Source organism: Falco punctatus (genome assembly GCF_963210335.1).
Source record: "Falco punctatus genome assembly, chromosome: 5".
NCBI classification, from domain to species: domain Eukaryota; kingdom Metazoa; phylum Chordata; class Aves; order Falconiformes; family Falconidae; genus Falco; species Falco punctatus.
In genome coordinates, this window is record NC_137584.1 from 60,595,126 (window position 1) to 60,603,208 (window position 8,083).

The following is an 8,083-nucleotide window of genomic DNA, read 5'->3' on the forward strand; positions in this document are numbered from 1 at the left end:
ACACTGCCCAGCAGTGAGAAGTGAGTTAAAACTCATCACTCATGGTGTGAGGAGACAGAGAAGCCAGCAATGAAGGTGTGAAGTTGAGCTGGGGAAGAAGGGGGGCAGAGGGAAACGTGTTTTAGTTGTGTTTTAGTTTCTCACCATCCTACTCTGTTTTTAACTGGCAATAAATTAAAATAATTTTCCTCAAGTCGAGTCTGCTTTGCCCATGGCAGTAATTGGTGAGTGATCTCCCTGCCTTTATCTCCACTCATGCGTTTTCTCCCCCTGCCCTGTTGAGGAGGGGAAGTGAAAAAGCAGCTGGCGGAGTGTCTGGCAGCTGGCCAAGGTCAACCCACTACAATGTGTTTTTTTCCCAATATTGCTAATCACTGTTTCCCTGTAAGTTAGGAGGAAATCAAATACTAAGTTTGTCTTTAATTGTTACAGCTTCTTTGCTTTTCTTCCATCCAGGAAAATGAACAATGATTTCTCATATGTTCCCCATTTTTGTAACATGGAGTAAATGATGTAACTGTTTTTTAAAAATGGATGTCATCTACCTCATTCCCATCTCTTCAAATGGTTACTTTCCCAGGATACTGATGAATGGTGTGATGCAACTTCCACCATTTTTGTGGCACCATCAATGGGCAAGCTATAGCCATGTTCAGCTTACAACAATTTAAGAATTCAGCTGTGGAAAATCTCATCTTTTCTATCCAACTTGACAGGATAAAACCAAATTGTAGTATTTGATCAGCTGAAAAGATAACTGTCAGGATTTGCCATAGTGGCTATATTAAAAGGGTATTATTTCCAAATGTAGAAAAAAAGAATGCTTATGACAGTGCATACAGACTGAAATTTTGCACCCTGAAGCCCTTCTCAAAGTTCAGTTGCACTCAGATTGAATACCCAGTCCTCAAAAGCATATAACCTAGTTAATTGATCAAAATGTAATCAACCAAACCTTAAACAAATACCCAGACAGATTTTTCTTTGGTGATGATACTTGTGTGTGTATTAGTACAGTAGAGTATATCAGACTGATCAGTTCTGCATGTTCATTTCTGAAGTATGGTAACAGTGAACCCAGCGATTTGTCTTGCAGACTTGCAAAAACAAGCTAAAGAGACCTTCACCTATATAATGAGTCATAGACAATATTCACAGGCTGATATACAATTCTATTCACGATTAAACTACCTGAACATTGCATACAGTGCTTGGCAAAAGATTTAACAGAAATGTGCTGTTTTGTCTCACCATTTTTCACAATATACAGTTTCTTCCAGCTGGAGATTCTTGTTTTCAACACTTCAGGATACAGACCTTGGCCTCACTAGTGCCTTCAATCAGCACAGGTAAGCCAAACAATAAGTTATGATCTAAAACCAGTTTCTCTCCAGGTTGCATCCAGGCTGATCAATAAGTAGTCATCTGTGTTTATAGTCTGAGGGCCTCTTTGTGGTTCTGTGCCTATACTTTCAAGGCTTTTGTTATCACCCCAGGGTTATTTGACATCCTTAATGATTCTAAATTATGTTTCTTCTGAGGTGGTTTCTGACAACTTCAACACACATTATTGATGACTCGTACATACACTTGTTACAGGGCAGCTGAAAATTCATTCTGTATAGCAGTGATTCATTAAAAGAATCTATATACATAATATTTCCTTGACTACTCATTATAAATATCTATGTCAACTTTATTAGTATGTGTTTGAATTTGGTTCTTTTTGGGTTATAACATTCTTCTCTTCCTGAAACGCCTGTCCATATATGTGTACTACGCTGTTTGAACAAGTAAAACTAGGCTCGGGACTTTTTGGATAGCAATGTTTGTTGTTACATCAGTAGTACGCATTTAAGTGTGCTTTTGCCTCCAGCCCAAGCCCTCTCCTCACCATGCATGGCTGTAAATGGGAACTAACATGGTTTCTTCACACATTCTGGACGTTGCTTTCCTTTATGCATTTTTAAAAACAAATTAATAGTTCACTGTAACATCTATCAGTACTAAGCATGTATTTACTATCATTTATATTGTCATGGAAGAATGTATATTCCCAAAGCTAAAAACTTTACCAGCCCATGAGCTGTTAACGATATTCAGAAACATTTGATTTCCCCGACCAAAAAGTACCTTAATAGCAGATGTGCCATTGATATTTCTGTTTCACAAAACACCCAGAAAGCAACAAAGTTTAATTTTATCCAAGCAGGTATTTCAGAGGTGGGTCCACCCTGTCACTGAGGTTGGTTGGCACTAATATGTGGTTGTATTGGTTTTGCATGGCAAGGTTTTGATAGCTCGGGAGGGTGGTGAGTTGAGGGGTTGGGGGTGGGGTGGGGAGGTATGAGTGTGCTAAAGGTGTTGCTTCTGTGAGAAGCTGCTAGAAGCTTTCCCTGTGTCCGATGGAGCCAACACCAGCCATCTCCAAGACAGACCCACCACTGGTCAAGGTGCCCATCAGCAATGGTGGTAGCACTGCTGGGATAATGTATATAAAGACGGGAAAAAACACCTGCACAACTACAGCCAGAGAGAGGAGTGAAAATATGTGACAGCAACAACTCTGCAGACACCAAGGTCAGTGAAAAAGGAAAAGGAGGAGGTGCTCTATAAGCCAGAGCAGAGATTCCCCTGCAGCCCACGGTGAAGCCCATGGTGAGGCAGGCTGTCCCCCCGCAGCCCATGAAGGTTAACAGTGGAGCAGATACCCACCTGCAGCCTGTGGAGGACCCCATGCCAAGACAGGTGGATGCCCCAAGGAGGCTGTGGATCCTGTGGGAAACCCAGGTTTGCTGGCAGGACTTGTGACCCCACAGGGGACCCACAATGGAGCCTGAAGGACTGCATGCTGTGGAAGGGATCCAATCTGGAGCAGTTCATGAAGAACTGTAGCCCATAAGAAGAACTCATGTTGGAGAAGCTTGTGGAGGACTGTATCCCATGGGAGGGAACTCACGCTGGAGCAGAAGAGTGTGAGGAGTCCTCCCTCTGTGGAAGAAGGAGCAGCAGAGATAACATGCAATGAACTGATGGCAACCTTCATTCCCCTCCCCAGTATGCTGCTTGAGGGGAGGAGGTACAGAAAATTAGAAGCAAACTAAACCTGGGAAAAAGGGAGGGGTGCGGGGAAGGTTTTTAAGATTTGGTTTTATTTCTTATTAACCTTCTCTGATTCACTTGGTAATAAATGAAACTAGTTTTCCCAAGTTGAATCTCCCCCTGTCCTGATTTTGACCCATAAGCCTTTCGTTATATTTTCTCTTCACTGTCCAGTTGAGGAGGGGGAGTAATAAAGCATCTTTAGGGAGCACCTATTTTCAGTCAAAGCCAACCCACCACACTTGTCTGGAAAAAACCAGAAGTATCTTACAAATGTATCTCATTGGATACCAATTCTTCTGTTTCAAAGGTATCTTAGAGGTAAAAACTCTTCTGTCTTAAGTCAAGCAGTACTGGGTACACCACAACAGACTTTAATGCAGTCTAGGAACACAGATCCAGGGATGTCATTACAGAATCTAAGAATTACAGAATAGTCAGGGTTGGAAGGCACCTCTGGAGATCATCTAGTCCAACCCCCTGCTAAAGCAGGTTCACCTACAGCAGGTTGCAGAGGATCATGTCCAGGTGGGTTTTGAATGTCTCCAAAGAGGGAGAATCCACAACCTCTCTGGGCAGCCTGTGCCAGGGCTTTGCCACTCTTAGAGTAAAGGAGGTTTTTGTCCTATTCAGGTGGAGCTTCCTGTGCTGCAGTTTGTGCCCATTGCCCCTTGTCCTGTTGCTAGGCACTACTGAAAAGAGCCCAACCCCATCTTCTTGACACTTACCCTTAAGATATTTGTAGACATTGATAAGATCCCCTCCCAGGCTTCTCCAGGCTAAACAGGCCTAGCTCTCTCAGCCTTTCCTCATAGGGAAGTCCTCTCACCATCTTCATAGACCTCTGCTGGACCCTCTTATTTGAGGGTAGACTCTCTCTTGAACTGGGGAGCCTAGGACTGGACACAGTACTCCAGATGTGGCCTCACCAGGGCAGAGGAGAGGGGGAGAAAAATCCCCCTTGGCCTGCTGGCCATGGTCCTCTTAATGCACCCCAGAATCCCATTGGCCTTCTTGGCCATGCAGGCACACTGCTGGCTCAAGGGTAACTTGCTGTCCACTAGGACTCCCAGGTCCTTCTCCACAGAGCTGCCTTCCAGTAGGTCAGCCCCAGACTGTACTGGTGTGTGGGGTTATTCCTCCCCAGGTGCAGGACCCTACACTTGCATTTGTTGAACTTCATGAGGTTCCTCTCCACCCAACTCTCCAGCCTGTCCCAGGTCTTGCTGAATGGCAGCGCAGCCTTCTGGGGCATCAGCCACTCCTCCCAGTTTTGTGTTATTAGCAACCTTACTGATGGTACACCCTGTCCCTTCATCCAGGTCATGGATGAATAAAAAAAGCAGGACCGGAACCAGGGCTGACCCCTGGGAACACCACTAGCTACAGGACTCCAGCTGGACTCTGCATCGTTGATCACAGCCCCCTGAGCTCTGCCATTCAGCCAGCTCTCAACCCATCTCACTCTCCCCTCATCTAACCCACATTAGCTATGAGGATGTTATAGGAGACAGTATCAATAGCCTTGCTGAGGTTAAGGTAGACAACATCCACCACTCCCCCCTCATCTATCCAGCCAGTCATTCCATCAGGCTATCAGGTTGGTCAGACATGATTTCCCCTTGGTGAATCCATGTTGTCTATTCCCAGAAACCTTTTCCTCTACATACTTAGACATGACCTCCAGGATGAACTGTTCCATCACCTTTTCTGGGGATGAAGGTGAGACTGACTGGCCTGTAGTTTCCTGGGTCCTCCTTCTTGTCCTTTTGAAGACTGGAGTGACATTGGCTTCCCTCCAGTCCTCGGACACCTCTTCCGTTTTCCATGACTTTTGAAAGATGATGAGAGTGCCTTAGTGTTGACATCTGCCAGCTCCCTTAGCACTCAGGGGTGAATCTCATTGGGGCCTATGGATTTGTGTGTGCAAGATTTACTAAATGATCTCTAATGTTATCCTTCTACCAGGGGAAAGTCTTCCTTTTCTCCAGACTTCCTCTCTTGCCTCCATCCATTGCCATAGTCCAGTGATTATGATTCAGGAGGATTCGTTCCCTGCTGGTGTATCGTGTCAGGTATGTAACACTGAGTAGCAGCAAACTGCACTACATGCCAGCATGGGGGGGACTTCAATTATAAGTCCTTTGTGTTAGCAATATTCATAGCATTTTTTTTCTTTTCTCCCACAGATACCAGAGCAACAGAAGAACTTCCCAATTATATTCTTGAATAGAAACAGACTCTTCTGTTAGATCTCATAAGGAGTCTACCATCACCCATTAAGCACTATACACCTTCTTCCCCCTTAGAAAAAAGAAATTCAAAAGAAGATTTCAATTCCTCCCTCTTTTATTCTGCTTCCTCACGGAAGTAGCAAATAAAGGGCATATACCACCTCTGGAGCAGATCCTACCTAAGCTCATTACCCTAGACCATTGTTATCTAAGCATGATTGCAAGTTACAGGCAAGTGAATAGGTGCTAGTGGGATGCTGAGGTATATCAGGCAGCCAGCCGTGCTTTCAGCATCTACTGCCAGAACTGAACTTTCATTTAGAGTTCATTCTGAGTTCACACTGGCCTCTGAGAAAGTCACGGTAGTTTTCCCATCAACTTCAAGAGCACTGATAATTCACTTTTTATTTTTCCACCTTTATATGTATGTAAAAGGCAAGATTTAGTGGCACATCATTCACATGCTGAGCTATAAAGTGGAAAGAATAAAGATGCTTTTGGTTTCCCTTTGTCAACTCTTCCCCTTCCCCCGCCCCCTTTAAATACTCCTGGCAGAACCTGCGGTAGGGAAAGCACTTAGAAAATTAACAAAAAAGGATAACTATCTTACTGTTATCACCATCGTATTTTAGTAGCCTGCTAAGAGTTACACATGTAAAAAGATTACAGAAAACATTTCAAAGCTTCAGACTACCCAAGCAACCTTCACAAGCAACCTTCACTGATTGCATTGATTGTTACAAAAATGCAATCCCTAAATTAGCAATGGATCATTATCAACATTTTTTCACCTTTCCAAGAAAAGCAAAGCACTTGTTTCAACAAATTTAATTAAAGGTGCATTAAGCCTAAATCATCAGAAAGAAATACTTAGGTTATTAACATTCCAGTTCCACTTTAATGGTACTGGCTTTAGCAATAGGTCAGTAACAAACTCAAATTTTTCATTACCAAATAATAAAAAGAAGAGCTAGTCATGCAGTCTTTCCTTATTTAGTGTGAATTTCTTTCACTTTATTTAAATGTTGTTTGTTCTCTCTGCCTTACAATGTTGCCTGCGATGATTATCTCTAATTCAGTCCTATGCTCTGAATGAAACATTAGCATGCCATGCCTGTACCCAGACCAAGGTCAGTTCTGCCGAGGGTTGGATTTTTGAAGGTCCCAGATGGTTAGTTCATCCCCGGCTTTTTAATGTCATCCTACCTGAGTTTACTGCACACCATGATCTGGAGTAAAATGGTTCACTTTTCTGTGAGGATGCCTGGGAATCTAATAGCAGCAGGGAGAAACAAGAGGGACTTCATGAGCAATAAATCAATGTTGGATGTGCTGTATGTCAGGGAAAACTGACATTTCATTTTTGTTGTTTACAAGAATTGATCATTCTTCAAGTAATAGTGACTTGGTGCCTTAGTCTCTGCGAGGTACATAGGATGATCCTCTGTGTTCTCAGAAATATCTGAAACAATCCCCTTTAACAAAGTAACAGTCATCATCAGAAGCTCAGCCTTTGAGATAGGAGTAAAATAGAATATGTCCATTTTACCATGGTCTTGAACAATATTTTTTTTTAGTGCATGACTGATAGGCAATGAGACTCTTCTTACAGACTGTCACTACTGATGAATTGATTTAGTATTGCAAAACTAACACAAACAGCTAAAAAAGCAGATGAGGAAAATGAGGAACTGTTCATATTGCTTTCCTGGTCCCTGTAAGAACTGATACCACTCTTCAGGGAGCTTTCATTTATAAGTTGTCAGTTATTTGCTGTGAATATTACTGACTCTCATTAGATCAACCCTCCTTATCCTCATGCAGAATCAAACTGGTCTTTACCAAATAGATAGAAAGATTACATTTGTGTAAATAAAGGTTATGATTCTGAACATCATCAGTGCATGTGGAAACCTTTACAATACATGGATGCAATCTCAAAGATTTAAAAAATTGTCCTACTCCTCAATACTAACAAGTTTAAAGTGAAAATCTCTATACATTTTTAGCATCTTAGAAAGAGTAAGAAACCATGACTTTTTACATTATTTTAAAGTAAGTTCTGATTTATTTTTCTAACAAAATTGAAGCTAAATTACCACTCCATGTTTATCTCATTATAAGACCGGATTCTATGCAAACCTAGAAAGACTCCCAGACATTTAAAAATCTTTATGAATCACCATTTCAGGATCAAAATTACATAGCTGAGACCCTTCCTGACTTTTGCCTGTGAGCAATACTTGGCTCAGTTTGCATCGCCTATGTAAAAGTGACATTCCATAGTAGCACGGCATTATGAGGTGACTGTGGGTTTTGAATGCTAGGTTGTTGTACTCTTAAAAGCTAGTCAGAGGTAAAAATGAACCTAATGAAATAGGCTTCCAGTCTATGCTTCTCGTTCCAAGAAACTAAGCAGATTTCTACACGCCTCACATAATTTTGTGCTTTTCATGATTCTCAACTAAACTATAGAAAACTGTTTCTCTTTCACATTTTAGTATTGATTTCTGCATGCATCACAGCTGACAGTGTTGATCCCCTCACTGTTCCTTCAGCAGAGACTGGAGAGTGAGACATTTATAAAGTCAACTCAGAAAGACCTTCACTGGGGATATATTTCCTTTCATTCTCTTCTTTCTTTAACTGCAGTAAAATCAAGAACAATCATCAAAGCAGTCTATCGGGAATCCTGGAGCCCATTTAAAAGCCTTCCCTGTGGCTGTTTAAGTTGTTGCTTCCTGCTC